We start from the raw sequence: 21,694 nt of genomic DNA, 5'->3' as shown, positions 1-21,694 counted from the left end.
AATAGGTGGGGTGCAGGGGATTTTTGAGGTAGTGAATTATTATTTTGAGACAGTGAATTACTGTATTATACTGTAATGTTGGATATATGTCATTACACATGTTTCAAAACCAGTGGGATGCACAACACCAAAAGTGAATCCTAATGTAAACTCTGGACTTGGGGTGATGATTTGTCAACGTAGTTTCATCAGTTTTAATAAATTACCACTCTGGGGCAGGATAGTGATGGTGGAGAAAGCTGTGCATAGGGAGGTGAAGAGGTATATGGGAGCTCCCTGAACTTTACACTCAATTTTGCTATGAACCTAAACTGCTCTAAAACATAAAGTCTATATTTTAAAAGCTGAGAGACTCCATAACTTTGATTTAGGTTTATGTTTTTCAGCCAGAGCTAAATTTTTAACAACCTAATTCATTTTTAAAATCAGAAATATTAGCGATTAGAAAGTGTTATATTTTTCAAGGTAATCAAAAGCTACTAATACTGTGGAGTATGAAATCATTTGAAAAATAGAAAAAGTATGTAACTATCAGATATTTCTATCATGATATATTCTACCATGTGTAAGGCACATAGCCTGCCTGTGAAGAACATGTCTCTACAGTGTCTTTTAGAAACATACAAATATATGAAAGCTTTCCATTTTCAATTTTGCAATATTTACATTATTCTAATTTTTATGCAGAATTCCATTTTCTACATATATTGTCTCGTTCATTTAGTTTTAACCATACTTTTCACTTGTATATAAGCCTTTCAAATTTAGCAAAACAATCTTGAAAAGTGATGAGACTTGACCTAATACAGATTATTGAAAAAATAAATTACTTTTCTTTCCAGTGGTTTGCTGCACAATTTGGAAATATTATTGCTGCACATTAAGTCAAACTAGTTTTAATGTCAATGCATGTCTCATCTCATGAATCTCCTCAGTTACATGAACTTCTATCCTATCTGAGGTTCCAAACCTGATAATAGGATAGCGGAGAGTAAAGCTTATGAAAGAGATTAGAAAATAGCTAAAACTTACAAAGCTTTTACTTGAAAAATAGACAGTTTCCTTAAGACTTACTGGCAGTTTGAAGTCAGGTAGCGTGATGCCTCCAGCTTTGTTCTTTTGACTTAGGATTGTCTTGGCGATGCGGGCTCTTTTTTGGTTCCATATGAACTTTAAAGCAGTTTTTTCCAATTCTGTGAAGAAACTCGTTGGTAGCTTGATGGGGATGGCATTGAATCTATAAATAACCTTGGGCAGTATGGCCATTTTCACGATATTGATTCTTCCTATCCATGAGCATGGAATGTTCTTCCATTTGTTTGTGTCCTCTTTTATTTCACTGAGCAGTTGTTTGTAGTCTCCTTGAAGAGGTCCTTCACATCCCTTGTAAGCTGGATTCCTAGGTATTTTATTCGCTTTGAAGCAATTGTGAATGGAAGTTCATTCATGATTTGGCTCTTTGTTTTCTGTTACTGGCGTATAAGAATGCTTGTGATTTTTGCACATTAATTTTGTATCCTGAGACTTTGCTGAAGTTGCTTATCAGCTTAAGGAGATTTTGGGCTGAGACGATGGGGTTTTCTAAATATACAATCATGTCATCTGCAAAGAGGGACAATTTGACTTCTTCTTTTCCTAACTGAATACCCTTGATTTCTTTCTCTTGCCTGATTGCCCTAGCCAGAACTTCCAACACTATGTTGAATAGGAGTGGTGAGAGAGGGCATCCCTGTCTTGTGCCAGTTTTCAAAGGGAATTTTTCCAGTTTTTGCCCATTCAGTATGATATTGGCTGTGGGTTTGTCATAAATAGCTCTTATTATTTTGAGGTACGTTCCATCAATACCGAATTTATTGAGCATTTTTAGCATGAAGGGCTGTTGAATTTTGTCAAAAGCCTTTTCTGCATCTATTGAGATAATCATGTGGTTCTTGTCTTTGGTTCTGTTTATATGCTGGATTACGTTTATTGATTTGCGAATGTTGAACCAGCCTTACTTCCTTCAAACTATACTACAAGGCTACAGTAACCAAAACAGCATGGTACTGGTACCAAAACAGAGATATAGACCAATGGAACAGAACAGAGTCCTCAGAAATAATACCACACATCTACAGCCATCTGATCTTTGACAAACCTGAGAGAAACAAGAAATGGGGAAAGGATTCCCTATTTAATAAATGGTGCTGGGAAAATTGGCTAGCCATAAGTAGAAAGCTGAAACTGGATCCTTTCCTTACTCCTTATACGAAAATTAATTCAAGATGGATTAGAGACTTAAATGTTAGACCTAATACCATAAAAATCCTAGAAGAAAACCTAGGTAATACCATTCAGGACATAGGTATGGGCAAGGACTTCATGTCTAAAACACCAAAAGCAACGGCAGCAAAAGCCAAAATTGACAAATGGGATCTCATTAAACTAAAGAGCTTCTGCACAGCAAAAGAAACTACCATCAGAGTGAACAGGCAACCTACAGAATGGGAGAAAATTTTTGCAATCTACTCATCTGACAAAGGGCTAATATCCAGAACCTACAAAGAACTCAAACAAATTTACAAGAAAAAAACAAACAACCCCATCAAAAAGTGGGCAAAGGATATGAACAGACATTTCTCAAAAGAAGACATTCATACAGCCAACAGACACATGAAAAAATGCTCATCACCACTGGCCATCAGAGAAATGCAAATCAAAACCACAATGAGATACCATCTCACACCAGTTAGAATGGCAATCATTAAAAAGTCAGGAAACAACAGGTGCTGGAGAGGATGTGGAGAAATAGGAACACTTTTACACTGTTGGTGGGATTGTAAACTAGTTCAACCATTATGGAAAACAGTATGGCGATTCCTCAAGGATCTAGAACTAGATGTACCATATGACCCAGCCATCCCATTACTGGGTATATACCCAAAGGATTATAAATTATGCTGCTATAAAGACACGTGCACACATGTGTTTATTGCAGCACTATTCACAATAGCAAAGACTTGGAATCAACCCAAATGTCCATCAGTGGCAGAGTGGATTAAGAAAATGTGGCACATATACACCATGGAATACTATGCAGCCATAAAAAAGGATGAGTTTGTGTCCTTTGTAGGGACATGGATGCAGTTGGAAACCATCATTCTTAGCAAACTATCACAAGAACAGAAAACCAAACACCTCATGTTCTCACTCATAGGTGGGAACTGAACAATGAGATCACTTGGACTCGGGAAGGGGAACATCACACACCGGGGCCTATCATGGGGAGGGGGGAGGGGGGAGGGATTGCATTGGGAGTTATACCTGATGTAAATGATGAGTTGATGGGTGCTGATGAGTTGATGGGTGCAGCACACCAACATGGCACAAGTATACATATGTAACAAACCTGCACGTTATGCACATGTACCCTGGAACTAAAAGTATAATAATAATAAAAAAAATTAAAAAAAAATAGCAAATAACCAAAAAAAAACAAAACAAAACAAAACAAAACAACAAAAAAAGACTTAGTGGGAGTTATTTTGATAGAAAAATTAGTCTGCTTAATAATATAAACTCAAATCCATTTGTACCTCAAAACATAAGTTTTTTACATCTACATATCTCTGTGTAAGATATATTAAACAACATTCATAATTCTATGTGGCACTTCAAATGATCATGCCCAATACATGTTTCTTAATAATATTTCTGCAATGGCAAAATATTTTCTGTGTTCAGTAGAACAATTAGCCTGCTGTTGTCACATTTACAAATATAAGGTGCCTCCATTAATTTCTGAGGTTACCAAGCTTACAACTTTTTTTTTTTTTTTTTTTTTTTGAGACAGAGTCTAGCTCTGCCGCCCAGGCTGGAGTGCAGTGGCGGGATCTCAGCTCACTGCAAGCTCCGCCTCCCGGGTTCACGCCATTCTCCTGCCTCAGCCTCCCGAGTAGCTGGGACTACAGGCGCCCGCCACCTCGCCCGGCTAGTTTTTTTTGTATTTTTTAGTAGAGACGGGGTTTCACCGGGTTAGCCAGGATGGTCTCGATCTCCTGACCTTGTGATCCGCCCGTCTCGGCCTCCCAAAGTGCTGGGATTACAGGCTTGACCAAGCTTACAATTTAAAAATGATTTATTATTGCTATGAAACCAAAAATAACTAATCAATCATTTTTACAAGAAAAGCTAATTGATACATAACAATTTCTAATTTATATGTTAAACTGTGTGTGTATATATGTGAATAAAACAAATTTAAAAATGTCTTTTCTGATCTGTCACTTTTATAATTAAAATTTCCATGTGTCAATTCATGTACATATTTAAGTTACCTTTATTAGAACACAGTTTTTTGTGTTACAGCTGCTTGTGACAATGAGATGTCACATTTTTCTCCTTGGGAATGATAATTGCTCAATTTTGCTACAATAACAGTAGCACTTTCTCCATAAACAACTCTGAATGGTTTGTTGATAACTAATATAGTTTACAATTTATTTTATGATTGCTCTCATAAATGTTTCAACCCTTTCTCATTCTAGTAAGTAAAAACTGATGGGTGCTATGCCTCGAATATGATGTGCATCTTTATTAGAAAGTTTTTCTGCCACAGTTCAATCCTTGTAATTTTCTTTCCTTAATCCAACTCCTAAGTCAAAACATTTACTGAATGCCTGAATGTGCTAGTCATATGTTAGGCACTGATGATATAAATACGAAGAGAACCTTGTTCTTCTTCTAAGAATTTATATACTAATGAAGTAAAAAGTTAAACTGCAAGTCTTATAAAAGAGCGTGTAGGTAGAATGAATCACAATTGTAGCTAAACACCTAATTTTAAAATTCCTCTTCAAGTATGATGAATTAAACTGGCTAAGAAGAATATCTTAGAAACCAAAGCAATCTGATAATAAGATCATTTATGTAGACCTTCCACACACATTTAACTTTCATAATGACTCATGTATTTCTTAAATTTTCTTTCTGAAGAATATTTTCTTTAATAAATAAAGGTGTGTGTTAGTACATTTAAATTTAACCTTATGCTGAACTCCTGCTGAAGGAGCATATTTGTTTCTTCATAATTGTAAATTTTAGTCTTTGGAAGGACATGAATAGAATGAGAATGATTTAAATATGACTTTAGAAAATTATCTGATTTTGTTAATGATCTTAACTGAAAAATTTTGTTCTTGAACTATTTTGAAGTTGAAGCAGAATTTCTTAAATACCTTGAAGTTTCAAGCCTTCTCAGTTTTCTTTTAATAAATAATGTTAAATTTACTAATATTCTAATTGCAAAAGTTAAAAAAAGCATTGAAATTTAGACCCAACAAAAATTTTATAGGATCCTTATGGTGAAAATGTTCTATGGCTAAAAGTCTTAGAATTCTTATAGGTAGCACATAAGATTTAAATAATTTAGTTAGCATTATTCTAGTAAGACAGGCTTCTTATCAAGTTGCTTTGCGGAGCTATTTTTTCTTAAAAATAAGCATAACTGCAATTATTATCTTTCACTCTACTGTTCTACTTCATTCCTATATCTTTCCTGGTGAGTAACACAGGAAAACTAATACAACACTAAAAATTTATGGTCTCAAAACTCAAATGATTTCTCGATGCTTCCTAGTATCTTCCAAAATATACCTAGTAAGTTCTCTCCTGCTCATAAAATTTACTATTTTAAAATATCTGCTTTTTTAATCCTTATCTTACCACTAGGTGCATTTAACTGTAGCAAGTAACCTCACTTTCAACTTTATAGAATCTTCTCCACATATCTAAAGCTCCTATTTATTTTTTTAAAAAATGTTACATGGTGAACCATTTTTATGATTCATTTGCTTTCCAATCATTTCCTTAGACCATCGATGAAAATGGAAAAGTTATTTCTCCTATTGGAACCAAAATATTTCATCCCTATCCTAAATTCCATGTACTTCAGCACTCAATTGTCTTACTCTATTAATTGCTTCTTGTTTTCCTCATGGGTTGTTTTCCATGAGCATGTATTTCCAATTCTTAAAAACGTATCAACCTTAGAAATTTTTCTCTTGATCTGTTACATTATTTTCTATCTCCCTCTTTCACCTACTTAGTAATAATTCTGTGTTGTACACATTTCATTATTTCCCACCTACCACAGAATTCATTTTGCGTCAACTTATTATATATTTATTAATCTTTTACTTAACATGAGTCCCTATACTGCATGCTAGAATTATAGTAGTAGATAAAGTTTCTATTCTCTAAGGGTCTGCATTCTATTGCTGAGTGCTGTGGTTTGAATGTCCTCTCCAAAATTCATATTGAAATTTATCATTGTGATGTTATTAAGAGGTGGGTCTTTACAAGGATACTAGGTCATGAGGGGTCTGTTCTCATTAATGGATTAATGCCATTATCACAGGAGTGAGTTAGTTATCCCTGGAGTGGATTCCCGATAAAAGCATAAGTTTGGCCCCTATTTTCTCTGTCTTGAGTGCTTGTTCACCATCAGGGGATAACCCTTGACAGCTGCTGGCACCATGCTCTTGAGTTTCCCAACCTCTATTACCATAAGCCAAATGAGCTTCTACCCTTTATAAATTATCCAATCTGTGTCTGTTGTAACGATAGACAACTAAGATAGTGGGAATCAGGAATTAAATATTTTAGATAGTGATAAAGACTATGAGCAATAATTAATTGGGGAAAAGAGATAGTATGAATAGAGGGGGGAAAGCCTTTTCTTACAAGGAATTTGTATAAAGAGATGTGAGGAAGTGATCATGTGGAAATCAAGTAGAAGGTTATTTCAGACTTTGATAAAGATTAATAAAGATGTCTCAAGGCTGGACTGTGCTAATAGTTACAGATAACCTGGTGTCCACTACCAACCCTACAACCACCTTAAAAATGATCACTTAAGTCTGAAAACAAATGAAATAAGAGACTGTTAGATGCTAGTTCCCTAAAAATAGAACCTGTTGGTAAGACAAAGCAAGGATTTTTGTTTGTTTGTTTGTTTGTTTGTTTGTTTCTAGAGTAAGAGCATTTACTTGATAAAGTCTTAGTGATGTCTGGGAGTATGGAAGGCAAAGTTAGAATATTTACCAGCTTTGGATTCTTGTTTTGGTCTTTCAACTTAGGGGCTTTATTGGAACTGGTTAAGGATAATAAGATGATTGGAAGAGCAGGAAGAACAGCAAAGAAAGAGTATTGAAATCATACAACCCCGAACTATAAAAACCTTGGAAGGGCAACGTAGGAAATATCATTCTGGACATAGGAACAGGCAAAGATTTCCTGACAAAGTCATTAAAAGCAATCACAACAAAAGCAAAAATTTGCAAATGAGATCTAATTAAAGAGCTTCTGCACAATAAAGGAAACTATCAACAGAGTGAACAGACAACCTACAGAATGGGAGAAAATTTTTGTGAACTATGCATCCTACAAAGGTCTGATATCCAGCATCTATAAAGAATTCAAATAAACTTACAAGAGAAAAACCTCATTAAAAAGTGGGCAAAAGGCATGAACAAACACTTTTCAAAAGAAGACATACATGTGACCAATAATCATATGATAAAAAATTCAACATCACTGATTATTAGAAAAATGCAAATTAAAACCACAGTGAGTACCATCTCACATCAGTCAAAAATGGCTATTATTAAAAAGGCCAAATAGATGCTGGCAAGGTTGTGGAGAAAAAGGAATGCTTATACACTGTGGGTGGAAGTGTAAATTAATTCAACCATTGTGGAAGACAGTGTGGTGATTCCTCAAGGAGCTGAAAACAAATACTGTTTGAGGACTAAGCTCTGATTTTTTTTATCTTGCCCAAATTTCTACCTAAGGGGTCTGGGGAGTCATGCCTTGCAAACCATGGATTCTCATCAAATGGGTTTTATTTGACCCTGTATATTGTGACTTGCTTTTCAATCTGACTCTGGCATAATGTTATGAGACAAGAAAATATTTGACCCCAAAGTATACTTCCTTGCCTTCACTTGAAACTGCCCTGCAAAGTCTCTTAGGGGAAAAAAAAATCTATATTCTATGGAGAATCCCCTTCCCCTTTTGTTTTTCTTCCTTCCTTTCCAGATACAGGAGATAATCAACTAAGAACCAGTCACCCTTTTAGTTCCAATAAGAAACATCTTACAACCCGCTCTCTTTCTCTGCAGCCTGCTGAGAGATTCCTCTGCACAATGAAACTTGGTCCCCATAATCCTTTATCTTAACCTGAACTTTCCATTTCATTAATCCCAGGTCTTCTGATAAATTCAATTGTCATCCAGAAAATGTTTAAATTTATCTGTAGCCTGGAAGCCCCCAGTTTGAGTTGTCCACCCTTTTTGAACCAAACCAGTGTATTTCTTAAATGTATTAGATTGATGTCTCATGCTTCCTGAAAATACGTAAAACCAATCTGTACCCTGACTACCTTGGGCACATTCTCTCAGGACCTCCTCAGGGCTATGTCATAGGCCATGATCACTCTTATTTGGCTCGGAATACATTTCTTCAAATATTTTACAGAGTTTGACTCTTTTTGAGACAATAATTCAGAGCCAAATGTTGGGCCTCAGAAAACACTCAGAACCCCGAAGGAGTTGCCCAAAACCAGAGCTAAGGTACCAGTAGGGACCCATTGGAGCCTCAGTGAGTTTGAGCTGCTTCTCTGGTGGAACTGGTAAGTTCTCCTGAGTCCCAGACCTCTTGTTTTGGTTGATGGTCCTTGATTTATTCTTAGCTGGTTTTTTTCCTCTCTTTCCTCCTAGGAAGTTATTTAAAATCTTGAGTTTCAGAGGTACATTCAAAACGGTCTTTATCAGTTGCCTTCTCTCTCAAAATTAATCTCAATTGGCTTGTCTGTGTGCACTTTGTGTGAGGAACTAAACTGTTATTTTTCCTAAGTAAATGAGAGACTGAATTCCTCAGTTCCAAAGAGAAAGGGCAATTTGCTCCCCACCAGCTGAACGGTGCCCTTGGGTGACCGGGGGCCTTGTGGGAGAGTCTAGGGCGTTTGGCCCCCTGCAATGTGCAGTGGTGCTATAGGAAACTTTCCAACAAATATTAATTTAAAAAGGCTTGTTCAGGAAATGCACGTAAGGGCTGATCACCTGGTGTTTTAAGCCCTCTCAGAGGTAATAGACTTCTGAAGAGAGAAAGTGAGACACGTAAGAGGGTAGAAACAACTCAGTGTTGACATACAGTGGAATCCTGCCCACAAGCAGCACATATCAATCCACCACACAAAAACCTTAGGCCCCGGGTAAGTTCCTCTTAAAACAAACAAACAACAACAGAGAGAGTGTGGGAAATAAACCCTCCAAAAAACAGGAAAGGCAAGGGGAGCGGCCCCATAAGGGCACCTCAGCTGGGTTTATGTTTAATAACTATGGCACTTTTACTTGCAAGTATTTGAGTAAATGGGAAGATCTTACTAAAGATAACCTAGGTGTAAAGTTTCCAAAACGGGGAACTTTTGATATCCCTAAGTTGGTTTTCTTGCACGCTAGATTAGAAAACTTACGCTCCTGAATCAAAGAAAATGAAAGGAAATTGTACTTTAGCTGGCACGTAGAATCATCAAAAAGAGGGAGCTTGCCTCCCTCCAGGAAGTTAACAAAAAAAAATTGTGAAACTGTCTCAGAATTAAAGAAATTAGTAAAAGCCATTTCTAAAATCAGGAAGGCTCCAGAAACTGTCTCCCTTCTGCTCTTGCTAACCTTCTGTTCTCTGAACTTCCTTGTCCGGACAATTTCATTTTTCCTCCTCCTTCCCCTAGTCCCTTGCCTCGAGTCACAGGGGGACCAAAAGTAGCTGGAGAAAATAATATAGTAGCTGTTCCTTTTAGAGTAAACCCCACAGGCAGAGGGGATCGTGACATCATATATACTCCCTTGACCAAATCAGAGTTAAAGTCTCTGGTGTCTGAATTTCCTAGTCTGACAGAAAATTTCTTTGGGTTTGCTAAGGCATTCCAATTAACCCTTAAGACTTATGATCCAAGTTTCTCTAACCTGTATCAGCTGATTGAGCTGCTGGTGCCCAAACACAAAGCTGAACAATGGTTTAAAGTAGCAGATTGGAAAGAGCCTTTAAAAGATTTTGACAAAATAGGTGCAACTGGAAGAGAAATGCAGAGAGCTTTGTAATCGCCTCTGTGAAACTGTACCCCACAGATACTCCCCAAGGTTATAAATTGGCAAGGGTGCAACAATGTAAAATATGCCCTAATGAAATCGTGCCTGACTTTTATAACAGGTTTGAAAAGACATTCGATTTTCAGGAATAACTCCTGAAAATTTTGAGAATGGTAGTTTGTTCATTCAAGGTTTAAATGAAGAGTTAGCAACTCTAATGAAGATGAATAATATGGCTTGGGCTTCCTTGCCCACTAGCCACCTACATACCCTAGCTAACCAGTTGTCACAAACAATCACTGAGAAAGAAAAGGAAACAGTCTCTAAAATTATGAGTTTACAACTAACACAATTTAGTAACATAACTGGGAGTGTGCAAGAATCCCATGGTCCCCAAAGATATAAGTGACCCTAAGAGGAAGCAATTTGCCACTATTGCAAAAAGAAAGGAGATTTTAAAAATGAATGCAAAAAACTTAAATGGGTGCTTGCACAAAAGTGGCAAAGGGCCCCAGAGGAAAGCACCAGAACAACTCAAAAATAAGAATAGGGATCCTCTGAGAGAATAGAGAGGGTTTTCCCCCAAATTCTAATGCTTTAGGAGAAGTAGAAATATCCATAAATTAGGAAAATACTGAAGCCCTTGTCAACAGCGATGCTACAGTGTCAGTCTTCAACCCTAACTTGTTTCAAAACCCTTTCCCTTGGAGTAAAGAAAAAGTCCAAATGGTACGGATTTCAGACTCTCCTATTATAGCCTTTAAATCAAATCCCCTTTAATTTCAATTAGAAGAACTGGTGGGGCATTATGTTTTTCTTACAGTAAATAGTGCCTCCATACGCCTACTAGGATGGGATTTCCTAGAGACCTATAATACTCACATCTCATTTTCATAGAAGGGAGAAATAATTCTCAACTTGGGAGACATAGAAGACTTACAAAAGCCCACATGTAATATTGTGCTTGTGAAAGTTAATCAAGATTCTGGACAGAAAGAATTAGAGCCTTTCTTATCTAAGGTACCAGACTCCTTATGGACAAGCTCTTCCACAGATACTGGGAGAATTAAGTCAGCAGTCCGCATAGAGATAACAATAAATAAATCCAAACCTCTGCCAAATGTAAGGCAATATCCCCTTAGACCTAAAGCCTTACTAGGAATCAAACCAATCATTTAGGGCTTTTTAGGCAAAGGACTCATAATACCCTGCACCACCCCTTGCAATACACCAATCCTCCTAGTTAAAAAGCCAAATGGGAAAGGCTGGAGATTTGTTCAAAACCTAAGAGCTATAAATAAAATAATAATTCCTAGACACCTTGGTGTTCCTAACCCCCACACCTTACTGTCTAATATTTCTGTCACTGCCAGCCATGTATCTGTTATTAATTTTTGTAGTGCATTTTTCAGCACACCTGTAAAGCAAAATAGCCAGTATCTTTTTGCTTTCACTTGGGAAAATTGCCAATACACATGGAGAGTCTTACCCCAAGGCTACTTTAAAAGTTCTACTTATTTTTCTCAAATACTAAAGGCAGATTAAGATGACATTGAATTTCCAAATTCTACTCTACTCCTACTCCTACTCCTACTCCACTCTACTCTAATTCAGTATGTGGATAATTTATTCTTGTGTTCATCCTCCCTACCAAAATACAGAGAAGACACTGTCCAACTATGAAAACAGCTTCCTTTTACGGGACACAGAGTTTCAAAGGATAAGTTACAATTTTGCCTCCCCCAAGTTAAATATTTGGGACATATGAATTCTCCAAGAGGGCTATTAATAAACCCCGAGAGAGTCTCCAGCAGAAGTTGGAGTCCAGACTACTCCTTAATGACCCAATCCATGGCCCAATCCCTATATAAAAAAACGAAAACAAACCCAGCCAAACCCAATCCACTGGGAAGAGAGGTGGAAAAGCACATAGAAAATCTGAAACAGGCTCTCACCCAAGCACCTGCTCTAGGCCACCCCAATTATAGTTTTCCCTTTTCCCTCTTTGCACATGAAATAAAGGGGAGTGCTCTAGGAGTATTAACTCAAAAACATGGTGGCACTCACAGACCAATTCGTTGTTTCAGTTAACAGTTACATCCAGTTGCAAAAGTATGAGGGCTGTATTAGCTGGAGCCATCTTATGCAAAAATGTCGAATAATTTGTCCTAGGATCCCCTCTAACCAGCTATGACCCCCACTCTGTAAAATCTCTTTTAAGCTCTCACCACACTCAACACTATTCTGTTACCCACTTCACCTCTTATGAAACACTCCTCTTTCTGCCCTCAACATCACTTTGAAGCACTGTAACATTCTTAACCTTGCTCTCCCTTCCAGATTAACAAGAGGAAGAGGAACATGACTGCAATCTACTAACTAATATCTTACTCTCCTCTAGGAGAGATTTACAGGAAACCCCCATTGAGAATGCTAAATTAATTTAATTCACAGATGGTTCTTATTAAGGGACAACCAAGGGCATTACCAGGCAGGATATGACATAACACACATAATCAAAACCGGCCAACACTAAGGAGTCAAACTAGCCCAGATGGCTGAATTAGTAGCGTTACCTAGAGCCTGTAATTTAGCTAAAGGAAAAGTGGTGATAACCAATATGCTTTTGGAGTAGCCCATGATTTTAGCATGCTGTGGAAACAGAGGATTTCTTACTTCATCTGGATAGGCCATACGAAATGGGCACCAAGTCTTGAAGTTACTAGAAGTAATTCAGAAGCTAAAGCAACTTGCAGTCATAAAAATTTCTGGGTACCCAAAGGATAACACTGAAGAAGCAAAAGGAAATAGTCTGGCTAATGCTACAGCAAAGAATGCTGTCCTAGAAAAGATGGTCCATCCTGTATGGGTGTGTACCTTTCATCCTACAAATACCCGCACTTTCTTTTACAGCCTCAACCAGCATCTACTCCACAAGAGAAACAAACCTAGCAACAGAATGGAGGCATGTTTGACCCAAGTGAGGAATTTTGGCTAGAGCTTAACAAAAAACCCATAGTTCCCATAGGTGCATAATTGCCTTTCCTTCAGTTTTTTCATGAAATGACAAACCCATAGTTAACAAAAAATCCCATAGTTCCCATAGGTGCATAATTACCTTTCCTTCAGTTTTTTCACGAAATGATTCATTGGGCCCCTGAAAATATGGTATCATGGGGAAAAAATACTTTTGGAAACCATCTTCCATTGTAGCCCAGAAGGTATACTCTTGATGTACTATATGCCCCAAAACACAACGCTGTCAAGCCCTTATATGGCTCCCAAGATCATTTTCCTTTGCCAGTCCTCTTGAAGTATGACAGTTGAATTTTATCCAGATGCTGTCACCCCAAAATTTCAAATATGTGCTGGTCTTAGTTTTTATGATTTCTCATTGGGCAGAAGCATTTCCTTGTCAGAGGGCTACTGCTTTAACGGTAGGGAAAATTTTGTTAGAATCATTCCAGTTTGGGAAATTCCTTCTGAACTGCATAGTGATCATAGGACTCATTTTACTGGATAAGTTGTTCAATCCATTTGCAAAATCTGGCCCATAATACAATATTTCCATTGTGCCTGCCATCTGCAATCCTCTGGGTTGATGGAATGAACAAATGACACAATGAAAACTCAATTAGGTAAGTTGATGGCGGCTTTTAACCTCCCATCGTCAAAAGCCTTCCCACTGGTCTTGCTTAATCTTAGATCCACTCCTTTTGGAAAACATTGTTTATTACCCTATGAAATCATAACAGGGAGACCTATGAGACTGGGTGAGGGCTTATAAGAACCGACCTTACTCAAAGGGAAAATATTGCACTATTGTCAAGGGCTCCTCAAAACCTTAACAAATAATACAAAGTTGGTAACAGAATCTGTCACACTTAGCTCCTGGGGGCTGACAGCCCAAAAGACCACGGATTACAGCCAGGTGAATTTGCATATTGAAAAAGACACCAAAGAACCTTATCAGGTGCTTGTAACCAACTCTTGTGCTGCAAAGTTAAAGGAAGTCACTTCTTCGTTTCTTGGATTCACATTTCACACCTAAAATGAGTGACCAACCACATTCCTAACCATACCTGGACTTCTGAACTGGTCTCTGATGCCCAGCTGTGAGTCAAGAGAAGACTGGAGGCTCAGCTGGTCTCTAGGGCTACAATGAAAGCCAACATACTTCCAGAGACTCCAGGTCAGGCCAGTCCTCATAAAATCTAAAATAGCTCTCATTCTTAAATTCCTTGCTGTAGAATATTGCTAAAACCTTGAATATTTTAACTGAAACCCTTCAGAAGCTGTTTGGAATCTATGCAGTATTCCTTGGTATAATGTTCTAAATGGATGTGGCTATATATTCCCTTGTTAAAGCCAGGAAAATGTTTTACTTGTTCATTCTCATTCCCACAATCGCCTCTATCCACCTACTCCACACTCCTTCTCTTTTCAAACCTGAAAATTTCTCCTGGTCCTCAGCAATCTCCTGCAGGCAGAGCCCACATCATTTGGTATGATATAGATGAGGATGCAGTGAAGAGTGTTATGTGGAACAGCACCATTCTAAACATTCCCCGAGGTCCCCCTTTTTTAGGGTAGCTCTATTATAGGGCTGTAACCAAATATGATGCCCTACAGGAACACTTGCCTAACAATGCCTCAGTATGATCACTGAGGGGGTCTAACCATGTAGAACACTGCATAACAATAAACATTAGGGATAATCAGTTGAGACAATTGCCTGGTTACAATGGCAAAATTCTAGCTGCCTCCTGTGTAAACGGCCATAGCATGGCCAGTCCAAATAACTACTAGCCCTGTGCTTGCAACTGGATGCCGCTCTCCAGAGTCAATTGGTGGACAGAGGTCCCTGACAGCACACATTCCACCTTAAGGCCAGGGTGCCACTGGGAAGCCTTAAGGAATACCCAAAGGCATACTTAGGTGTAACTTCCACTCACCTAACAATTGTTTGAGATACCCAGCAGTTCTGGATTACTCCATTTATCCAAATTGTACAAATGCCATCAGCATACAATGGAAACAGGTTTCCTGGTGAATATACCAAAATTGGGCTTCCAAAAAACTAAAGTGTGACCTCACTGGAGGAAATGGAGCTGGGCTAGGGATACTGGGGCAAGCTGAGTTCATGACTAATAAAGAGAGACATTCTTTAGAAAAAATTTCCTTATTAAAAATAGGCCACATAGTAGGAATGCTATTTCAGGAATAGGGAAAGGGATGGGAAGCTGCTATAAAAGATAATGCAGGGCCAGAGGCGGTGGCTCAGGCCTGTAATCCCAGCACTTTGGGAGGCCAAGGCAGGCGGATCATGAGGTCAGGAGATCAAGATCATCCCTACTAACACAGTGAAACCCCGTCTCTACTAAAAATACAAAAAGTTAGCCGGGCATGGTGGTGGGCACCTGTAGTCCCAGCTACTCGGGAGGCTGAGACAGGAGAATGGTGTGAACCTGGAAGGCAGAGCTTGAAGTGAGTGGAGATCATGCCACCGTACTGCACTCTAGACTGGGTGACAGAGCGAGACTCTGTCAAAAAAAAATAATAATAATGCAGCCCTCATCAAATGGCTAAAAGAAACCAGACAAACCATAAAAACATACTTCCAAAGCCAAAGATGGGGATGAGTATGTCATCTTACACAACAGGGGCTCATGTCTATTTTATTACAAATGGAATCTGAGGTGGCTATGAAACAATGGCCTACAATTCTCTGTACTGAGGTACAATCCAAACACATGTGGAAAAATATATGGTCCCTCAAACTTAGGGAGATTTTTGGATGGAAAATATGACCTTACGTATTGTATTCTCAGAGCACAGGCACCAGAGTTAAATGAGGCTCAAAGGTACTCTGTCATCCTACTGGCAGGCATTGGGACTACTGTAAACAATAGAAGAATACTCCCCCAGGGAAATAGGTGGGTTATTTTAGCTGATAACACATGGCTTCCTATCTCCCTTTCAGATTGTAAAAACAGGAAAGAAGAATGGCTATGCCCTCAAACCACTTGGAACCCTGATTTTTTCCAAACTTAGCCTCTACTATCCACCCCCATGGGACATAGCATCTGGTATATAACAAAGGGCCATTTCTGTTGGGAGGGACAATAAAATGACACTGTAGAATCATATAACTTCTCCTGTGACAAAACTTCCTTTTGTCTCCCAAATGCCAGTATATGGTGCAATACAAAAGTGGTGGGAAAAATAGATTTGTTCTCCATTAACAAGTCCTATTACAATTTAGACATTGAGGACCAGGCATTCTTTGCATTTAATTTATATCCTCTTCAGGATGTTACACCTATGGAGATAAACTGGCCAGAAGAGAAATTAAATTTATTGGATCCTGATTTAGTGTGGTCCTATAATCCTCAAATAAGATTTATCATAAGGTTCAAATGACCCTTAATAAATAGGGTAAACACATTGTGAGTCTAATCAAAGAGTATGATGATGCATGCAGTGGGTTTTTTGGCTGGTTAGGTTGTTTACTACCCTCTGACTCTATAGCCTTCTTGGATGCCTGATCTTTGCTAGATGTATGGTACTTGTCACTGTATTAGCATTGTGTATCACTTGTAAATGTTATGACAGACACAGCAAAAGAAAGAAGGTACAAGTAAAGACCTGGATCATGATAACTCACAAAATAGATGTGATCCGAGAATTTTTTTTTTTTTTTTTTTTTTTGGACTAAACCCTAGGCCTGACTTCATCTTACCCCTTGAACTATTGGCTATTACATCAGGTTAGATCATGTCCCCTCCCCATGATGCAAATCGCAAATATTTAAAACTATTACCACTAACAAAACTACTCTAGGAATGAGCCTCCTAGCACCTTGGGACCTGTTGCTATTTTGTTGGACTGCATATGCATTCTGTGGAATCCTTTATGGCCAAGGTGGGGCGGGGAACAAAGGACTAAGCTCTGATTTTTGATCTTGCCTAAGGGGTCTGGGGAGTCATGCCCTACAAACCATGGATTCTCATCAGATGGGTTTTATTTGACCCTGTATATTGTGACTTGTTTTTCAATCTGACTCTGGTATAACAGTATGAGACAAGGAAGAAAATATTTAACCCCAAAATATATTTCCTTGCCATACCTTGAAATTGCCCTGCAAAGTCTCTTGTGGGAAAAATCCACATTCTATAGAGAATCACCTTCCCCCTTTGTTTTCCTTCCTCCTTTCCAGATCCAGGAGATAACTAAGAGCCAGGCACCCTTTTAGTTCCAATAAGAAACATTTTACAAACTGTTCTGTCTCTGTAGTCTGAGATAGTCCTCTGCACAATTAAACTTGGTCCCCACAATCCTTATGTTAACCTGAATGTTCCTTTCCATTAATCCCAGGTCTTCAGATAAACTCAACCAATTGTCAACTACAAAATATTTAAATTTACCTATAGGCTGGAAGCCCCTGCTTTGAGTTGTCCTGCCTTTCTGAACCAAATCAATGGATTTCTTAAATGATTTGATTGGTATCTCATGTCTGCCTAAAATACATAAGACTAAGCTGTACCTCGACCACCTAGGGCACATGTTCTCAGGACCTCCTAAGGGCTGTGTCACGAGCCATGGTCACTCATATTTGGCTCAGGATAAATCTCTTCAACTATTTTACCAAGTATAAATCTTCTCATCAACACATTCAATCAAGAAATACCATTACCAGATATATACCCAAAATAATACAACTTGTTCTATTATAAAGACACATGCATGTGTATGTTCATTGAAGGATTATTCACAATAGCAAAGACACAGAATCAACCTAAATGCCCATCAGTGTTAGACTGGATAAAGAAAATGTGGCACATATATATCATGGGATACTATGTATCCATCAGAACAAGATCATGTCCTTTGCAGAAACATTGATGAAGTTGGAGGCCATCAGTTTGCTAGGTTTAGCGAACTGAACATGAATATTCGAAGGCATGATCAAATCACATCTTCACTGTTACGTGAGATGTCATGGTAATGTGTCACTTTTTCAGGGATGATTGCTTCAACCTCTACAGTGTTGAAGTTCCCCGTTCTTTTGTTGGGTGATCATTTGTTAGATCATTTGATTTCACAAAGTTGGCACAGCAGCATTTGCGGTTAACACATATAAAAATACTGCAATGCAGATAAAAACTTTCAGAAGGATTATTATCACAATTCTCAGCCAGGATCAAAGAGTGCTCATATTAAGTAAATAGAATAAGTCCCATCCTTAATATGAAGAGCTAACAAAACCAGACATGGGATTATTACACAAATTACCTAGTTTTACTTTTTTGTTTGCTTTCTAATCTGCTAGTAATATTGATGATTCCACAGAAGTCTGCAGAAATATTTTGCACAACAGTATTTCTTCAGAACACTGAATACTCCCCTTTATGAGGGCAATATTCTATCTAAAATGGCTCTGTTTTCAAATACTGTATGCCTGATTTCATGAATATCATTGGGTGAAGATTATAATGCCCTGATGGGATTGTCTGACTTTCCTGCTTTTCTGACATACTTTTCTGAATAAAAGATCGTTTTTCTGCTTCCTGATACTCTCATAAAGCATGAGGTAAACAGTCTTAGTGGTAGAAAGAATAATCCAGAATTTGTCTTGAGTGGTTAATGTTTTAGTTCTCAAAATTAGTTTTTCCTTCTGCTTTTTGTTGTTATCTAACAACCTCCTTTTCATAGAGGAATAGCCAATGGAACAAAAAAGAGTGTGAATGATGGCAGATCAGGTACTATCCTGAAGTCAGACATCAGTTTGCAAGGATAAAATGAAACTGTCTAGTTTTTAGGTAGTAACCAAGAGACTTCTGTGCTGCAAATGCATACCAGCCATTTGGGATCACCAACAATCTGTTTTGGGCCAAATTATCCATAGAATCATGTCAGATAGTTTTGTAATAGTACAGTGGTCAGGCGATAACATTTGCCCTGTTGTGATCATTTTGTATATTTAAAGCAAAAGAGAAGTTGTGCATCTTTTAAGACTCATGAAATTACAGCAGCCTCCAAATATACACAATCTGTTCCCTAGTTCCCTTCCAATTTCTATTTCTGGGAAAGTTCTATTACAATAGCTAGTCCCCTCAAAAAGTTCCTCCTCAGTGTTAATTTAGTAGAGAAAGGAGCCTCCTTTTCTAGTTATGACATGAGAAATGGTTTTAGATTTTTGACTCTTATGACTAATCATGATGTTTGCCATCCAAAATATCACCTATCAATTTAATTCCTTTACCTAGCAAACCAAATGATCCATTTCACAAATGCTATAACAAAGGAAAGCTACATGACTACCATAACAATACATGTAAATTACCACCAATTTGTTTGATTGTATGCTTTAACCTATTTGTGAACAAATTTGAGCCAGCTATTGTATTCAAATCAAGGAGAGATTGAGGAAGCAGAAAGCAATATTAAAAATATAGGCCTTACACTATGGAATAATATGCAGCCATAAAAAAGGATGAGTTTGTGTCCTTTGTAGGGACATGGATGCAGCTGGAAACCATTATTCTTAGCAAACTATCACAAGAACTGAAAACCAAACACCGCATGTTCTCACTCATAGGTGGGAACTGAACAATGAGATCACTTGGACTCAGGAAGGGGAACATCACACACCGGGGCCTATCATGGGGAGGGGGGAGGGATTGCATTGGGAGTTATACCTGATGTAAATGACGAGTTGATGGGTGCAGCACAGCAACATGGCACAAGTATACATATGTAACAAACCTGCACGTTATGCACATGTACCCTACAACTTAAAGTATAATAATAATAAATAAATTAAAAAATATATATATATAGGCCTTAAAAGTAACTTACCTAGTGGTAGCTTTAGACAAGAAAATCATACAGATATATGGGAGAAGAAAGCAAACCAATACAGATAAAACTGTGACTATCTGTACTAGCATTCCATGGCCCATAGGTGGAAGCTGTTTATATTTACTGTAGTTGTCTAATTGATCTAGAATTATCAGGTAGAAGCTGTCTCTTACCAAAACGTATCTGCTGCTGAAGGGTTCCTAATAGTCCTCAGTTTGAGGTCTTTACAAGGGACCAACTTCTTATAATTTAATTATTATACCTTTTATTTAAGATGCATGAATGCAAGGATCAATTCCTTGGCATATCACCATTGTATTAATTGTCAAAAAAAATCTGGTAGTGTTTTTTTCCTCCAGGGCTCAAGAGCAGTCTTCACAGATGTTTCTTACTGAACACAAAGTTTGTGGTAATTTAGTAAAAAAAAAAAAAAATGAGCATGCCTATTGCATTAGTTGTTGCCAACATTTGCCTGTGTATGTTTGCGATAATAATGTGGAGTGAAGAATAAAAAGTGGTAGCTCTATATGTGTAAGCTAGCATATATTAACTCATAAGGGAAGGGAGGAACAGATCTTATTGAACCCTATGTACACACCTTAGATCAAAAGTCAGCAAACTGCATCCCACACGCTAAATCTGACCTGTGGCCTATTTTTGAATAGTTCTACTTCCAAGTCTGTCTCTTTATAAGCACTTTTTCTCAGTGCTAGGTAATCCTTAAGGTTCTCTTTACATTTTTAGCTACTCTTGAATTAAAACTTAATAAATTTTTCATTACGTTTCCTCTGTGTAAATTACCATGTGGTTTCTTTCTTCTGACTGGACACAGACTGATATACTAGCCAAAATTTCTGGTGATTGCAATGAGTTTACTATCTTGACATATTTGGCTCTAGTAAGGAATATTATTCTAGGGGTAAAGTGAGATATATTACAGTTTAGTGTGCCAAACACTTTCTTGTTTCTGTCATAGTATATGACCCATTAGCAAACATGAATAAAGCTAAACTAAAGGGTTTCTAATAAACTTATTTGAGGTATAGAGAGCTTACAAGCAGAAGTTATGAATTTTTTTTTTTATCAGATAATGGAAGAAAAAATGCAGGACTTAAAGCATTATAGTCATGGACAGAAATACCTGAGAGATAATATAACAATTTCATTGGAGGTAAGCTTATTTGTTGAGAAACTATTTTCAGTAAGCAGCGGAGATTGCACAGCAAATAAGGAACTATGAATCTTCAACAAAGCTCTAAAAAACCAAGTTGGCAGATAGATCCCATAGTCTAGCTATTGCCTTTATACAAAGGTGGATCACATAGAAACTGTAACAATCTTCTGATAATTGTCATGAGATAAAGTCAAAATCCCAATGACTAGTTCAGATGCCTCACATGATAGAAACATTTATGATAATTAGGAAGGAGAGGAAAGAAATCAGAGCTTGTATCCAATATGAGGCATATGTCACAGGCACCACTATGAAATTTCCCAAGTCCAGGGGTTCAAGGAACCCCAGAAGATTGTACTGTTTCTAAGATAAGATCTTGGCCCATAGCTGTGAGAATATTCCAGCTGAATTTTTGTGGTAACAAAAATTCTCAAATATTGTCTCCTACTAAATTCTACCAGGACAATTTGGTAATAATGTAAAGCTGAGCTTTTTTTTAGGGCATTCAGGAAGAGAACTACCTTGATAA

Source organism: Theropithecus gelada, chromosome 14 (genome assembly GCF_003255815.1).
Source record: "Theropithecus gelada isolate Dixy chromosome 14, Tgel_1.0, whole genome shotgun sequence".
NCBI lineage: Eukaryota > Metazoa > Chordata > Mammalia > Primates > Cercopithecidae > Theropithecus > Theropithecus gelada.
The sequence above is the reverse complement of the archived record's forward strand: the minus strand, read 5'-3'. Positions refer to the sequence as shown.